Consider the following 18,985-nt stretch of genomic DNA (forward strand, 5'->3'; position numbering starts at 1 on the left):
CTAATTACCAAAGCGATTTTGTTTTAATTTTTTTTTTTTATTAAAACTAAACCTGTTTAGTTTTAATGAACCAATTTTTTTAAAGCCAACACTTTAGTTATTTTGAGAGCGTGCAACTGCACCCGAAAGGTTGATTAGGAAACTCCAAATCCTTTTATGACTCGGAAAAAAAAGGGCTTTTTATCGGCTTAAATGATAAACTAATGTTAAATATTAGTATTTGCCATCGATTCTGAAATAAAATGAAATCCTGACATTGTGATCATTTTTGCAGGTGTTATGTGCCAAATATTGAAATAAGAATGTTTAAATTCAATTATTGTAATTTAAGTCTTTAATTTTAAAGTCGATTTTATTTATAAAATATCTTTTTAGAAATCAATCTCAAAAACAATCTGAACAATAAATCTCTTTTGTTATGGCTAAGTTTTTGTCAAGGGTAGAAATTATAATAGACAAGTATTCATCCATGATGACATTTTACCGATTTCCTGGTTTACAGGTAATCTTGCTAAATTTCTTCGAAAGAATTGACATAAACAATACTTCAACTAAATACGTATATTTCATGCAATAATGACTTTTATTTCTTCTGACTTTTCCTAAACTAAACATAAAACATCGGTTAGGGTTAGTTTAACATTCTGTAAAAGTACCTTCCGTTTTTTTTTTGTTTGTTTTGTTTTTTTGTACTTCTGCAGAGAAGGTAAAAAACCGATAAAAACTGGATATATTTTTCGTGTTTTTATTCAATTTAACATGTTTATTCAGCTCGAAAAGAATACAGTGTTTACCGATGTGTTGAAAAATTCAAGATGGCGTCTCACACATTCTTTAACACCGTAAGTTTGGGAAAAGGTGTTATAAATAAAAAACTATACAAAATACTATTAAAAACCCGCCGAATATATGTCAACCTATGTCACGGTAACATATATTGAGCGAGTTTTTAACAGTATTTTAACCGGTTTTTTATTTATTACACCTTTTTCCAAACTTACCGTGTTAAAGAGAGAATCGGCCGCCATCTTGAATTTTCCAATACATCGGTAAACACTGTATGCTTTTCGAGCTGAATAAACATGTTAAATTGAATAAAAACACGAAAGATTTGCCTTTGATAACATTTATTTGTTATATATTTGTTTTTTGGCAACTTATTCGAATCTAATTTAAGACCACGAGTGAAATGAGAAAAAGAAGTCAGCGGGTTTGGTTGCCATAACAACGTGACGGTAGTGAACGTGTGTGTGTGCGTGTGTGCGCGTATTTCGTGTAGTTTAGTTTCGCATAATAGTTTCGTATTTTTTTAATTTGTAAATAACAAGTTATTAAAAAATTAAACCCTTCCAAGATGGACAATAAATAAAGCCATAATATTTTATGGTAAAGGTAAGAGCGTAGAAACGATTGTTTTTTAGGAGATGTGATTATTGGATTAACCAATCAGAAATCGTCTGTGGCACACACATCTCTGTTTTTATAGATATATAGATATATATACACACCATCTTTTTTGGCAATTTTATAAGTTCCGAATCTCAAAATTTAATAAATGATCAGAATTTAACAAATGAAGGCTAGTTAGAAAATAATGACTTAAATTGTGTAGTGGGTTATGTGACATTTGCTCTTAAGGTCACACATTAAGAGGATGTTCAATCGTCCAGAGCCTATTTTTAGCACTTTTTTTATTGACATAAAACTTTTCAATCATTCATTTGTTTTTCTAATTATGCGTATGAATTACGTTTGAAAATATTTGATATTTCCCCCCCAAACCTCTCGACTTGATTGAAGGGAGACTAAAACTTGCTGTTATGGTTTTAAATGATCTGAAAAAGCTGCAAAGGGGAGACTTGATTCCAAATATTTCTCATATGTTATATATACCCTCTTTTGATTTTCAAATATAAAGTAAATTTCACAGTGTATGAGAATTATTATATATTGAAGATATCCATAACCGTACTCTATTTCCAAAAGAGGGAAGATATAGCATTAAAAATATTTGGAATCAAGTCTCTCCTTGCTGATAGTTAAGATTATTTACAACCATAGCATAGTTTCCACTCCATCAAGGCCAGAGATATGAGGTTATATATATATATATATATATATATATATATATATATATATATATATATATATATATATATATATATATATAGCGTAAAATGTTGTTGAAAATTCAAAGACTCATGTTTCTTTTTTATAACCTTCGTTTATTTGCTGGATTTTTTCCATTACAGCTGTTTCATTAGTGGGTAGGCAATTTTACGATTTATGTGTCCATAAAAATATCCTATCCCCACTAACTTCTTTAGATGTTTATCCATTAGATTTTTACAACAAAAGGTATATTTTTAACATGCTGGTAAAAAGGTTTCCAAAGCCATGCCACCTCACTTCATTCATCTTTTGTGTTATATATATATATATATATATATATATGCGTACATAATGCTTATCCATAGACACGTGTTTCTGGGTATCACATGTTTTTAGCATAGATAAACTTTGGAAAAAGGTCTAACCTGTATCAGCTCAATGTTTTACCACAAGGCAATGGTACCTTGTCAAATTTTATGCACAATTTTCTCACTTTTAAATATAAGATCTATTGTTAATTGATTTTATTTTATTAGTGATTCTGTGGTATTTAATTTTTACGCTTGCCTGAGCGATTTGAGTGAGTTACCGGCCCTTAGTTTTACGTCAGGCGAGCGTAACAATGTAATACCATAGAATCGCTAATAAAAATAAATTAATAAACAATAGATCTTACATTTAAAACTAAAAAAAAATAGTGTATAAAATTTGATAACGTACCATAGCCTTGTGGTAAAACATGAGGCATTCGATCGAGCTGTTACGGGTTCGATTCTTGTCAACAGGTGATGAATAAGTGTTATGTACGTAAAAACATTTCATAAATATTTGAATAAAGTATTCAAATGTAATAATGGAATAAAATTATTAATAATAATAAATACGCCCTAATAAAAACAAGGGCAACGTAAAAAATATAAACGAAGAGTAGGTGACTCCCTCGAAATGCTCAGGAGAGTGTGACAATTAAATACCACAAAATCGCTAATACAAAAAATAAATCAGCAATAAATCTTACATTTAAAACCGATGAAAATCGTTCATAAAATTCGATGAGGTACCGTGCCCTTGTGGTAAAACGTCAGACTCTCAATCGGCTGTTACAGGTTCGATCCTTATACAAAGTTTTGCCGTGCTGACGATACCCGTGTCCATGGATAATTTTTATGCAGGTAAAAATATGTAATAAATATTTTAATAAAATATTCAATTTTTTAATAAATATAATTGATAATAGATATAAACAAATATAATTGATAATAGATATAAACAAATATAATTGATAATTATAAACAAATATATACGTATAAAGAGAGAAAACACTTTCTGCCATTTTATTCTGGTTTTATTTTTCGAAATTTCTCCAAAAGCAAATCTTAGAAAAGTAATTAGGAATAATCACCGTATATATAACGTAACCTCTAACCTAAAACCTAAACCTAATCCTAACTCTAACCCCAAACATAACCCTGAACCCAAACATAACTCCAACCTCAAACATAACCCTAATCCTAACCATGAGCAGGACGGAGGCCAAAAAAGTAACAAAGTGAAAAAATGTCAATAAGCAATTGTTTGAAAATTGTCAAAATTGGAACTGATTTATTAGGCTTTCGCATTGACTTCGGTGAAAAACGGGAATATGAAAGCTAAGCAAAATACGTAGAAATCGTTAATCAGGAACCAATCAATCATTAGATCTCGAGATTTATATGGGAACTGTGCAATGTTGTTTTTGGTTTTGCAGAACATAATTAAGTTTTGCAAAAGGATGTAGAAAAACAAAAAAACATCAATGCTAGGTGCATTTCGTCTCAGGAAGCCAATATCTTCAGACAGCCTGATCTGGTAGCATCAGTTATGTGTGTGTGTATATTGCAGTTTTAGTGTATTCAGAAGCGGATAGGAATGAAAGCAACTAGTAAGAAATAAACCACAAGCAACTATATAAAGTGTCACCTAGATTAGCGTCGCTTGTATCGATTACCTTATAGATTTGTCTGTAATTTTAGTTTTACCAATATGTTATCATGCTTATCCATTATTCCATACATATAAAATTCTATTTAGTCTGGTTGGTTGGTTGCTTTTTTTTACGGCATATCAACCCTAACAGGTACTACCACTCCGGGTCAGAGTGGACCTGGGAGCAATGGTAATTAAAGGGTTGCTCCACACTCCCCAAAGCCCACAAGCTGGGGCCTCACCACTGGATATAGTTTAAGGTCATATCCAGGACCCCCATTAAGGGACTTTTACCCTCTGCAGGGCGGCAGTCGGCGTATTCTAATGCCCCACCGACAGGGCCACTCTGTTTAGTCTGGATATATCATTTCATGTTTTTTATTTCATTTCACTTCAGTCGAAGTTCTCAGAAACCAAGGTGTTCTTTTCCCAGGCTAACACTTAATCTCTATGTGAGATATGTTAAATTTCTCCGTTACTTACTGAAACTCTGAGTTAGTAAAGAAATTAAAACATGATTTCCCTCTTCCCAATTTCTCATTTAAATATGTTATAGTATATCTTTCGCGTTGTCTATGTGACTGGACACAGAAACCAAGGTGTTCTTTTCCCAGGCTAACACTTAATCTCTATGTGAGATATGTTAAATTTCTCCGTTACTTACTGAAACTCTGAACACTTTACAAAAGAGTATTTAAGCAATACTCTTTTGTAAAGTGTTCATGCCTTTCATGCGTTAAACGCGATTGAGATAACTAGCGCGTTTAGTAATTTCCCATTGGTTCCGAGGGTTTTTTTTTTGTCTCTCCGAACGAATTCCTTCAATGTCTGTGAAGTTCGTATATCTTTACCTTGTCTTTTTAAAAATTTGCAAGAACTTAAAAAGTAGAAATTATTAAAACGCATGCAAAGATTAACAGATTTACAAAAAGGAAACTTTTTTCCATCATAAGAATTATCGTTACAAGAAATTCGTTCTTGTAAACAAGCAGAAAAAAAAGTTATTTTCACGGTTTGTTTGCTCCACTCAGTAAAAATAAGTTCCGTGACATTTCAGAATCCGTCGCAGAAACTGCCAATCAAGTGCAAGCTGCTGAAAACAATGAGAGTCATTACGATAGATATTTTCCCTGGGGCCAGGACTTTAAACATTGACAGACAAGACATACGTCTCTGTCGTAGAGATAATTTTAAGAACAAAAATGTTGCGCTGCTCTTATTGGAAATCATGTGTCCTTGTCATTGTTGTATTTTTTCTTTGTGGTTTTGGTAAAATAATTCTTTTGAGAACAGACGAACTGGAATGATTTCATTAGGCGTTTTATTTCTTTGTTATTTATTTCTTTGAGAAAGTAGAATAATTGTCTTCAATGAAAAATGACATTTTCTATAATTACAATACTGACCGGACGTTGCGCGGGATTGAATGATGATCAACGAATGTTTCATACTCACATATTTTCGCTGTCATCGAAGTCTGCGAAATATCCTATTTTTCAATCAGATCGATTGATTACCTGCTCTAGATGGGGACCTATCGCGGTGCAACGGGGAGGAAGTTTCATATGTTTCTCGCTGTGATTAATTTCATACTTTAGAGTACCTATATTTTTATATATAATGACTTGAATTAAAGTTTAAAATTCAAAAAGTCAAGTATCATGCTCCAATTGTGCTTTAAACAGAAACATTCATTTCGAATGCGCCCATGTCATATCAAAGAACTTACTGTTGATTTTATATGTCGAGCATTTCGGCTTGTATTGTAATAAAACTTCTCAAATGCACTTGTGATGTTAGGCTGTGTAAGGTGTTAACTTCGGCCCAAATCGCATGATCCTTCTTTAATCGAATTATTTTGATTATCGATTATCGATACTTACCAAAAAACGTATCTGAGGATATAGCTAGGCGCATGAAGTTAGTTCGTGTGAAATTTCATAAAAATCGGTCATCGTTTTCAAGTCCATAGCGAACTAACTTACAAACACACAGACACACAAAGTTAATATATATATATGTATATATATATATATATATATATATATATATATATATATATATCAAGTTAAAGTTATTCAAGAGGGAAAACTCATGTGTGAAAACGAGGTTATTAAAAGTGCTCAATAAAAAAGAGCAAAATAATATGGCACATTAACTTTGTTACGTCACCTGACAAGTACTTTTAGTTTTTGCCAACTAATTGTCCTAAATATTAGCATGTTCAGTGTATCGACTATGCAATATGTGTCTATATAAATTAAAATATTATAATTATGTATATATATATATTTATATATATATATATATATATATATATATGTTGAATATGAAAATTAGTCGCTACACATATGCAAATATGTTTCAGTGACCACTCTGCTAGGGAAAATCACATCATCAGGCCAAGAATATCTCCCTAGATATTCTTGGCCTGATGGTGTGATTTTCCCTAGCAGGGTGGTCTCTGAAACATATTTGCATATGTGTAGCAACTAGTTTTCAGATTCAACATATTCATATCGCTCTGTCTAAACATTGAGCACTCTTTGGTTGACACATTGTGTTTTGTTTAAAAACTAAACAATAATACCAGTAATATATATATATATATATATATATATATATATATATATATATATATATATATATATATATATATATATTGGCGTTGCCCGGCAATGTATTTACTTGCAATTTTTATGCCTTCTTTATTTTTAATTATATCGTTTTATTTTCCAATATATTAATTTTTTTTTGTTCATATAAAATAAAAATATGATTTGAATTTTTAGATGAGGGATTGATTATTCATATTGCTTGTATTTTTCGGACTATTGTTCTAATCTTGGCTGTTATTTGTACAACGTCCTGGTCGATGTAATCTCCGATTTTCTTCTTGTGTTTATTTAATTTCACTTACAATTAAATTTACCAAATTTTTTATCAGTTATGTCGCGGGTCTTTGCCGATAATTTTATTACGAATCTTGATCGCCTTAAAACTATTCCCGTTTTTATATGTACTCTTGCTAATCAATCTACATTATCACAACAAATCGATATACATTACTACAGATTACTATATATACACACATTTTTTAAAAAAATTTTTTAATATATATAAGTAACTAGCTGGACCTGTGGAAATTCCATAGGGGACTCATTCATGTGTAATATATTGATGTTGTAATACTATAAATGGAGACACCCTGATATTGTTGTAGCTCTTTTGTTAAAACTACAAACATTAATCTAAGCTAGCAGGGACGCTCGGCGTAACCCGGTCGTAAAGTACGCTTAAATATGATTTTTTTTTAATTCTTGCAGATTTGGTTTACATGATTATAGTGTTAATGTCTTATCGTTATAATATATTATAAAGTTGCGATTTCAAAGATAAAGATTATAAATATCCGTATGATTTGGGCGTATCAGCTTGAATCGAAACCGAAATCAAAACTTATGAAATACCTTGAGTTCCTTCAGCTATAACCGAAACCGAAACCAAAACTTATGAAGAATTCTTGGTAAAATTATTTATTACAAGAAATGGAAGTCTAGAACAATTAAAAGACAGTCACTCGGATGTAAGTGTGACACACAAAATAAATAACATACACGCTATCCTATTAATATATACTAGCGGAACCTGTGGAAATACGATAGGGGACTCAGTTATGTTTAATATATTGTTGTTGTCATTCTGTAGATGTTCAGCGTAAATGGAGACACTCTGATATTATTGTAGCTATTTTGTTAAAACTGCAAAATCTAAGCTAGCGCGAACGCACGGCAAAGCCCGGGCATAAAATACGCTTAAATATGATATTTTAATTCTTGCAGATTTCGTATATATTATCATAGAGTTAATGTTCTATCGATTTTTGTATATTATAAAATTGCGATTTCAAAAATAAAAGAAATATATCCATATGACTTGGCCGCATTAGCTTGAATCGAAACCGAAATAATGTATGTATATATTTATATATATATATATATATATATATATATATATATATATATATATATATATATATTTATATATATATATATATAATTTGAGTTCTTTCAGCCATAATCGAAACCGAAACTAAAACTTATGAAAAATTCTCGAGAAAATTATTTATATAAAAAAAATAGATTAATGGAGTGCCATCAGTTATAATCGAAACCGAAACCAAAACTTGTGAATAATTCTTGGTAAAATTATTTATGACAAAAAATTGAATTACATAACAATTAAACGACCCGGATGTAAGCCTGACACACAAAAGAACACACTCGCTATCGTATTAACATATAGAGTAGATGATTTCCGTACGGTATTAAATTCTATACTAGGTCTGCTTAGTAGATGACCGTTGCATTTTCACTGCTTCTTTGAGTCGTTTTACTCCCATCGTTCCTCTCTGTTCTTAATTCTTATCTCATTCTATATGGAACTCCTGAAGAATATTGGAGGCTACAGTGACCGAAACTATGTGAAAATAGCACACTCAAGATCAGAACAGAATTTCGATTAATCCAAACCAAGGCAAGACATGAAGTTACTTAATCTAAGTAGCTAAAAATACTACTTCACGTTAAAAAAAACTTATTAAGTGTATTAAAATCAATAGATCCTGACACAGAAAACGTTAATTCTACTTCCTTGGTAAGAAACATCGCTCATGTAATGAGGAATAAAGGACAAAATTACGGAAACAGGTTTAACGAGGTGAGCGAAAATAACCAAAAGTCCAATGTTTACTCCCGTAAACATCTATACACTCATTAAATCATGTAACATATGGCGGACGGCTACATGCAAATACCGAGCTGTGAACGAAATGACGTCACAGCAAGGAAAAAGAAGTACAAAAAGGAGAGAGGACGTTCCAGAAGGCGATCACGTTAGAGACGTGAATAACGTTCGAAAACACGTTCGAGAAGACGATCACGTGAGACATCACAGCAGTAGCGAGAAGTCACGCGTTGGCGGGACATAGTGAAAATAAATCACGTTGTACAACAAAACAAAAAAGCGAGTTAAAGTTCTTTACTAATCTTTGTACACTTTACGACTAAGAATACAACGTGTTGGTCTCCGAACAATGTTACAATTAGATATGCACGATCTATTTATTATAGTAATGTACAATCTTCGTCTGTTATCTCATGGCTTCTACTTGCTGCTTTTTACCAATTTTTTAAGTACGGCAATTATGCCTACATCAGTTTGTATGCGCAGTATATGCATTTTAATTAGGAGAAAATGGCGAATGTCTTGTATTGTCAGCCCATACATTATTTGCGAACGAAAAGCAACGCGTTTAACTATTATTTAAACATACCAATGTATACATGTATTCGTATATGTATTTACGTGTAAATCATTTAAAACTTCTGACTTGCATTTGTTGTATATTAAAAGGAATTATGATATTCTAATTTTGCAACGCCGCATGGCATCGAATCAAACTTCTAGATGTTGCGAATATAGGCTTTATTAGATTTTGAGGTGGAAAATATTTTTATGACTTTTAAATTCAAATATTCCATTCGTAATTTGAATTATGTAAGCGCTGAATATTTTACGGAATTTATTAACTAAATAGTTTTCCAACGAATGAGAAAAATATAAAAATGAAATAAGTTTTTTTATAAAGTTCTAAAGTTTCAAAAACTTCCAAGACTATATATATATATATATATAAATATATATATATATATATATATATATATATATATATATGCTGAAAAATACCATGTTTAAAGGAATAAAGTTCTAAACGTTAAAAAACTTCACAGAATATACAAATATATATATATATATATATATATATATATATATATAGTAAGTTATAAAATATATATGGCGATTAAGCTACACTGAATATTCCGCGTTTCATCCACTCTAGGATTCTATAGGCTTATGAATCCTAGAGTGGATGAAACGCGGAATATTCAGTATAGCTTAATCGCCATATATATTTTATAACTTACTAACTAGCTCTACCTACGTATTGAGCACTTTTGAAGTAAATACTTAAAGTTTACGCATAAATTTATACTTTCGTATATTAATTTTATGTGAGTAAATGAAGTAGTTATATATATATATATATATATATATATATATATATATATATATATAACTACTTCATTTACATATGCATATATATATGCTGAAAAATACCATGTTTAAAGGAATGGACACAATAATTTATTGGTTTTCAGAAAGTTAGTTTCTTTTATTTTTTATTTTATTTTATTTATTCATACGTAATCATATTTCCGATTTTTGCATTTTAATATTTTCTATCAGACCCGCTCTTCTATATTCAGCAGAAGCCTACAAACTGCACAAGAATCAAATAAAGAGGATGGAAGCAATACAACAGCGCCACCTAAGAAACAATTTTTGTTTTACTTATCTCATAACCTATTACATGTATTTTCCTTTTCCTTCTCTACCTCTCCTTATTTTTGCTGTTTCTACTGATATATTTTTATAGATTTTTACCTGCATATATATACTTATATATCTTTTATGATGTTTTTTTTTTTAAATTCTAAACTAGATCTTATTAAGCCAGCATTTGTTTTTGTATTTTTATAATCTTGGTTTTTCTCCTCTTCTGATGAGATGCCTTTACCTAGGAAAATCCATGACCTAAAAAGGTTCTCTTTTTTTCTTTTCATTCGGTAGTGATTTGATGACATAATAAAGTTTTATACAACTTGTTCTCAGGTTTTACTTATTATATGAATTGCTTCTCTTAACCGTGTAGAGCTTGCACTATTCTGATAGGTTTGCTTTACTGAAAGAGTGTATCATCATCAGAATCACTTATATAGCTCCTTTAAGAAATTCCTTTCTTATCGTTGAGCAGTTTCAGTTGAATTAAAGTCGGTCAATTTAGCTCTTATGCATAGATCATCGTATAACGATTAGATCATTGTCTGACTGACGTAAATGAACATTTAAAATTAAAATGTTTAAATTCAACGTTATTTCACGCGGTTAATGGTAGTCGAATGGATTAGGTCTTCGCTAATCGAGCCAGAGATGTCTCGTGTTGCAGGGTTCGAATCGTTCGACTGGTATTAATCGTGACACCCTGCACTGAAGATTCCCGAAAGGATGAAACACTAGTGTCTGTAGGTATTTAATTAATATAGTAAAAAAAATGATTATACACACATATATATATATATATATATATATATATATATATATGTGTGTGTGTGTGTGTGTATATTGTGTGTGGATGTGTATGAGTAACTGTGTGTATTTAGGCCGCGTTTTTTCATTTAGGCTTACTTCATTACTTCATTAAGTAGACGTTCTATTTTCTATCATTTCCCACTCCCGAAAAAAATAATAAACAAAATAGAATAATTAACCAATGAACGTCAACGCCATGTTTCTAGGTTCAATACTCGGCTTGGGAGAGGTGCTAGTCTCGCGGCACTGATGAGTTGTGATACAACGAAACAGGACTGTATGTCGATGACTACAAATATTTTAAGCCCTCCTCTTTTGGTAGAGCACTATACAAAGTTATGAAAGTACATATGGCAATGAAGCTACACAGAATATTCCGCGTTTCATTCTCGTGAGAATTCGCCAGGCGCGCCTTTTTATATACGCACATGATATTGCATTTTCTAGTTAACCAATCAGCTTTCTAGTTGCCGCCTCGCCCATCCTTATCAGTCAATGTGCGTGTGTGCGTGCGCGCGCGTGTGTCTTTGCCTGGTTTCCGATTCTGCAATTCCTGCAGAATATACAGATAGCGGTTTCTCACGATGGCAGTTGAACCAAGGCTGTGCACACTACAAGCAACATTAATTCTTTTCTTTTCTTATTATTTCTGTAGACTTCTATTTTTAATAACGGCGCCTGTAATCGTTATTAATATAGAAGAGCAAAACAAAGTTTTGGAGAAGGAATTATTATTAAAAATTTGATGTTCACATATATATCTACATAATGCTCCGAACTCATATCCAATGCAGGTAGCAGCTATTCAAAACATCTTTTCGGTTATCAATTCACTGAATGAGACAAATTTGATCTGCTTATTTACCACATTTTGCTAGTAACTTCCTGTTCGTGACACGTATCTATAACTCGTCTTATACAGGAACATGACACTCTGATGTTTTTTTACCTACATGGAAATTTCACATTCTAATCTTATGTATGCATACACGCATCTGTAATTTTGTACAGATCTATCGGTCTTGTATATCTATTTACTTATTTCTTTCTCTATCCTCGCCTTTAAGCAGTTTATCCTCTCTAACACGAAGTAATATGAAAACATTTACTTACCAAATTGATAGATGGATGAATAATGAGATCGTAATGGGGTTGTGTTGTTTTTTCAATTACTGAAAAACAGAGAAAAAAACATTTGTCAGCAAAATTAACTACAATATTTAATTGTGAAATCATTATCATTATTATCATCTAAATATTAATTTACTTGTTCGTACGTCCAGTTTCACACAAAAAACCATCATCATCGCAAACATTAATTAATAAGATACGAATTACCTCCCTTTAAAATCGCTCTTTACCAGTTAAAAATCAATAAAACCATTTCCTTTCCAAAAATTATAAAAAAAAATTGGCTGTCTGCTTACGGTTTCAAATTGGCTATTTTATAATAAAAAAAAAGGTCATGTTGATAGGAGATTGTATTTTTTTTATTATAGATTCTATATGGATATAAAAAATATGCGCAAGTGAACAGTTCCTTTATAATTTAAATAAAAATTATTCAGAAACCACCCCCCAAAGCAAAACAATATGTTGTTTGTTTAATTTTCACTGAAAAAAATCAATTTTTAAAAATATATTTTCCTTAGCTTTAGTAGGTTAAAAAGAATTTGCTAATAAAATGTTTTAAATTCGTCATTATTTGTTTTATTTTATTTTTATTCGTTTTATTTATGTTTAAATTTTTTTTCAATTTCCTCGGGTTTTGCTAGTATCGTATGAATCCGAAGATTCTATTAATGACATTGGTTTCCCCGATATATTTGTATTCAGAATTCCTTTTAGAAAAAAAAACATTGGGGATTAAATGTTTCACACGCATTAACATGTACAGATCCGGGACTCAACACGTTGTCGCAGAGTACGTCGCAAGGAACATAGGACACGTAATAACTCGCCGTTTTTTTATTTGCGGGTTCTTTCCCGAATAAAACGTGATAGTGCTCCTTGTCTATGACGTCTGTCCCCTCGAACGTCATTTCGAACGTGCTCTCGAGCATGTTCTCGGCCGCGCTTCTTCTCTCTGACCTCTATCCCCTCGAACGTATTTCTTTCTTTTTTATAGTTGTTTCTTTTTCCTTTCCGTGACGTCATTTTGCGCACGGTTCAGTATTTGCATATAGCCGCCATATCCGCGTCCGCGTGATGTTACAGAGTGACCACGTAAATGTGGCCAACATAAGTGAAAGTGATTTTTGTGAAATGAACTGGATTCGAACTTGGGTTACCTTGGTTGTCAGTTCAAGTCATTAAACACTGGACGACCCTCACCTCCCAATTGAAAAATATAACACGTAATAACGAGTAATACCAAATACAACCCGTAATAAGTATATCAAAATACTCAGAACCCCTCTTGGAGTCGCCTAACAAAAGGAACAATGGAACTCAAGCAGTTTTTCTATCCGAAAACCTTAGAGATCTCGGTTGTTTTTTTTATTGGTATTTCTTACCAAGACTTCCTCTCTACTGTCATAAACAGTGATCGCTCACTAATAACAAGAGGTGTTTGTAGATAGTTTGCCAATGACAAGTCTCCCAATATTTATCTATCCAGTTCTGTCGGTCCCATTTTATATCATTGTTATAAATATACTCTGTAAAATACAAACAAAATTGTGATTCCCGATCAACAAGCAAGGAACATGGGCCAGTCGCGCGAGCATTTAGGAAACTTGAGTTACAACGAAGACGCTCGGGTATACGATTATACAGAGTGCAGTAAAAATATCTCTCATATTTTGAGATGCGATCTGTCTAGTCGAGCTCGTGCAATTTCTGGGCAAAAATTAGTTTGTATAGATGGAATTGCATATTAGTGTGTAGAACTCTTCTGACTAATCAATCAAATAATCTTAAGGCCAAAGCATGTTTGCGAGCTGAATGTGCAGGAGACTGGGTAACATAAAGTCTCACAGCTCAAATAATGTCTAGCGTTCGATCGCTTCGAACCTTCCAGGTGGCTTTCTTTTAAGTGCCCGACCTGTAACTCTGAAATTTGCAATCCATAGCTGTATTGATTTTCTATTTGGAACAACATCATACTGTCCTAACTTGTAATGAACTCGGAAAGCTCTCTGTGTTGTAGTTACAGATTCACAAATATTTCTACAGTAAAAACAGTTAAAACCATATTGCTTGATAAGGTACCTGAAATAAAATTGCAAGTTATTAGCTAAATGAAAACATCATTAACACTTGTGACGTAACCGTCTTGAAGGAGCGACGTTGCTCCCCATTGGGGAGATTGAGATCCCCCTAAACCACGAGGGTGGCGGGTAAATATGCTGAGATTGTATGTTGAACCTTAATTGAATTCCGGACAGTGACGGGTGGCCGATCAAAAGTGATGAGTATTTTACTTGAAGAAAAACAGACATAAATTTTATTGTTTAAAAACCAGAAACGAGATTTGTACTTGTTGGCCTAAAGAACACTTGTTTAGACTATGGCTTTCTGAATGACAGTATTTGACCCCTGAGGTCGTGTGAAAGGAGTTCATTTTTTTTGTCCCAGGTTTTGAAAACTGTGGACGGATTGCAGAAGTACACACACGCAAACTGGCTGGGGTTCCCCCTCTCGACGTGTTGAATTTTAGTTGGTCTGGCAAATCGCCGGAACCACTCCTGACCGCCATTCAGTGGACGAAGGATAGATTTGTGAGACTGCACGATGTACATATGTAAAAAGTCTGTAACTTTTGTGAAATTAAATTTTCGTAGTTAGAAACCCTGAGTTGTCTGTCTTTCTTTCCCCGGCGCGTATTGGAAGCTTTATTCTTGCTTTTCAGCAGAAATCAACAGTGAGCTAAGATGCTGAGTATTTTTGCGAAGGTCTCCCGACAGAAGACGATCACGAGCCACAGTTTCCGATGAGGTTAGTAGTCAGTTGCTGACCTGAGCACGGGGGCCTGTCACACACTTGCATAAGATTAGCAACATATAGTTGAAAGTTTAAAATGTGGAAGGTATTTCTGCCGAAGCCTGTACATCCGCAACGGTAAAAGCATAAAAGTTCTTCTAAGGCATTGGCATATTTTGCAACTTGTGCGCATTGGTAATGCGCATCCAAAATATTTCGATAAGGTTCATAAACCGCAAAAATAGAAATAGAACGAGGAACTTATTAGTTACTAACATTTCAGCCCGGCGTTGCCCGGGTGTTTAGATGTGTATGTTGAGCAAAAAAAAAAATGTAGTAGTAGGAAGGCAGGCTCGAACCCGTACGCCGAAGGAGGAAAAGAACGGGGAAAAAACCTGACGTCTTTTGCTGTTACTACCACCGCCAAACCGGCAGTTACGTAGGTTTTAATTAAGGCTAGACAACCGAAAGGAGAGGATGAATTTCAAAGATATCAGCGAAAAAAGCGACTCCCCCTTGTAGAAAAGTACCCAGTTGAATGGGAAGATATTATTTTTATTGTTTTGAGTTTTGTTTTCTTATTGCGACTAAGTCACAACGAACACGCTAAAATTGCTTTACAACCAATCAGGTGTTTTATTAATGGTTTTCAAAAAACAGAAAAATAGATTTCTATGAGAGAAATATCTTTATAATCTTTATCTTGTGTAATGGAATTCGAATTCAAGCTGTTAAAGGTATGAAAATATGTTTATGGAAATTAAGCTATACAAAGTCGTACACATACCTTAGCCTGTGATTCCCTGCAAAGATGAAACACTGACACTTCTGTGTAATTTACGTGCTATAAATATATATTTTTTATAGTTTACTATCTTGCTCTACCGTGCATTGAGCACAGTTGAAGTGAATACTGCAAAACTATATATAGCATATATATATATATATATATATATATATATACATGGGTGCCTGGCGTTGCCCGGGTGTTTGGAGGTGTGTGTTGAGCAAAAGTGGTAGTAGGAAGGCAGGCTCGAACCCGTACCGCAAAGGAGAAAAGAACGGGAAAAAACCTGACGTCTTTGCTGTTACTACCACCACCAAACCGGAAGTGACGTAGGTTTTAATTAAGGCTAGACAATCGAAAAGAGGGAAAGACTTTTAAAAAAATATCGGCGAAAAAAGAGACCCCTCGCTGTAGAAAAGTGCTCAGTTGAACATGAAAATATCAATGTTTTTAGCCAATTTTTCGATATTTGTCGTCTGAAAGGTCGAACTTTAAAACGATACTCACTTTGTAAAAATCCGTGGACTCTGTCGAAGGTTTTAGGCAGACATGCAAACATACATTATATATTGGTAACTTAAATTTTCGATCCAAACCGATTAAAAAGCTTGCCCTATCTCTGAATACCCTTCATGTAAAATTTCAAATGTTTAGACCAGAAATTGTCTGAGTAATTTGGTAGAGACCGATGCGGTCAAATTTTTTAAAACTTTGACTCCTATTAGTAGTAACATTCATGGTTTTAGGCTAAAATCGAGTCATTAAGTAAGATCCATGTACAAGGAACCTATATTTAAAATTTCAATCGTCGCAGGAGTTTGGTAGAGTTCTCAAACGTCAAATCGATGAACATTTACCCCTTAACAGCCAATTTCTGGCCGAAAACGAATTACAAATATTTTCCCAAATCTAAATACCTTGTATATCAAATTTCGTGTCTGTAGACGGAAAATTGACAGAGTTATTGCGTTGGAAATGTACACAGACAGACACACACAGAGACAGACACTTTCACTTTTATATATATATATATATATATATATATATATATATATATATATATATATAGAGAGAGAGAGAGAGAGAGAGAGAGAGGGAGAGAGAGAGAAATTTTAATATTTTGAAAACTTTAATGATAAAATCATTATTATGCCCTTTTGTTGGTGTTGTAAGTCCAATATTTCGCTGAAAAATGCTTCATCAAGGTAGTTAGTCATTTTGTAGTTTTTTTGTCTTCATTTTGTTCTTATAGAGGAAGAAAGTCCTGCAGAAAAAAATTTAAAAGTACGAGCTGTACATTTTTTACGTGTGCGTTCGCTCCAGTTTCGAGCAAGAATATGAAATAAGAAAATAGTTGCACACTATTTGAAGACACTTGTTTTGAATAGAAATTTGAATATTTTGAAAACTTTAGGCGTCAGGAAAATGAGTTCTTATGCCTTCCATCCAGTCATAATTGACGGAACGAAAGCGTGAAATTAAGTTTTCTGTTCCAAATTCTGTGCAGATTCCCGAGTTCGACAGAAAGATTTCCAAGATCGACGAGGTACACCTGAAGACAGATGGAGGTTACATCGACCTAAACGTTGTAAAAAAATGACGCTTGAGAATATTAGTCCGAAGGATACAAATACTATGGTTCATACACCAATTCACGTCGAAGTTTCGAGACAGCAATAGTCACGCAGATAGCACAGTCTATTCACATAAACGGACTAACGGAATTTCAAGAAAGCTACATGCAGGACGATTACTAGCAAAGTAAAATCGACATATCTGCCATCTTTCTACAGATCACCGCCGCAGATTCATCGAGAGGCGGTAGCGAAAGCAGAGCATAACAAGCAAAGAAACGACAATAATCATCCCTTATATGGACTTCAAGAGGTGTCGTCGCGATTACCATTCTGCAAGAGCTTCGCAACAGTCATATGCCTCCGAAAAACAAAATCAGCTTCTCTTCTCGTGCGTTGAATGAATGAGTCTGTTGAATACAGCAACAATAAGGCCCTTTCAGCACCGAAAGATCTGAAAATGGTAGGTAACATTCAACCGGGTACGAGTGAATGTTGCCAATCCACGGGACAACCGGCACAAATGGGGCTATGTAGAGGACGCCCGATGTTCATGCGACGCTGACGTGCAGACAAACGCTCACATCACCACGAACAAAGTGTGTTGTCTCGGACACTGCCCGACGGTGGATATCAACATACAGTACCCAGGATAGAACGATAAAATTGTCGCCCTAAAGAAAACAATACTACAGCTTTATTTTTAAACTTTTATTGAAAAAATCAATTCAGGTAACTTGATTATGTAGTAGAACTGACATCTATTCAATGTAGCCGCCTTCAGCCTCAATCACTGTCTCGATACAGGTCCGGAACTGGGAACGTTCTTTTTCTACAAACGCAGGTGGGAGCTCGACGAATACTTGGCGGATGGCTGACTTTAGTATTGTGGAAGGTCATGTTAGTAGTGTTCACGACTTACAACCAAACGAAGTAGTCTGATGGGTTCAGGTTGAGGAGCAGGGGGCCTGTGAGAAAAGGGTACAAAGTCATAGCACTCATTCTGAAACCAAGCCTGAGTCTTTTTGGACTTGTGGTCCAGCGCCTAGTCCCAGCGGCCACATGATTACACCAGGGTATCACTACACTCTTCATCACATCCAGATATACTTTGATGTTGAATTCCAAGTAGATTTCGAAGATGTGATGTGCCATGATGTGACCCTCACTTGAAACCACACCAAAGACCATGACCGAGGCCATAAACTTCGTTTTTATCATCATAAGCAATCCAGTGATGCATTTTGAGGGTGCTGGCACTGGTTTTGTTGCCATAACTTAGATCGGTAGAGAGCATTAGTTGTACATCGGCACATCTCCGATCTCGTTCGTTGAACATTATGTCACTTTCAGATCTGATAGAACATACTATGAGATTTTAAGATATCAAAAATCCACATATCGCTCATGC

The 18,985-nt window shown here is 33.6% G+C and overlaps 1 protein-coding gene across 1 annotated transcript in view; it reads right to left on the reverse strand.

Annotated features, from left to right (window-relative positions):
• Positions 1-18,985, reverse strand: part of LOC145263084 (orexin receptor type 2-like) — a 661,665-nt gene that overhangs the window by 401,221 nt on the left and 241,459 nt on the right. Inside the window, exon 2 of the mRNA XM_080119962.1 lies at positions 12,403-12,461. The gene's annotated coding sequence lies outside the window, so the exon portion shown is untranslated. The remainder of the gene's footprint in view (positions 1-12,402; positions 12,462-18,985) is intronic.

The sequence above is a fragment of the Euprymna scolopes genome, chromosome 38 (genome assembly GCF_053919585.1).
Source record: "Euprymna scolopes isolate OS-2025 chromosome 38, ASM5391958v1, whole genome shotgun sequence".
NCBI classification, from domain to species: Eukaryota; Metazoa; Mollusca; class Cephalopoda; order Sepiida; family Sepiolidae; genus Euprymna; species Euprymna scolopes.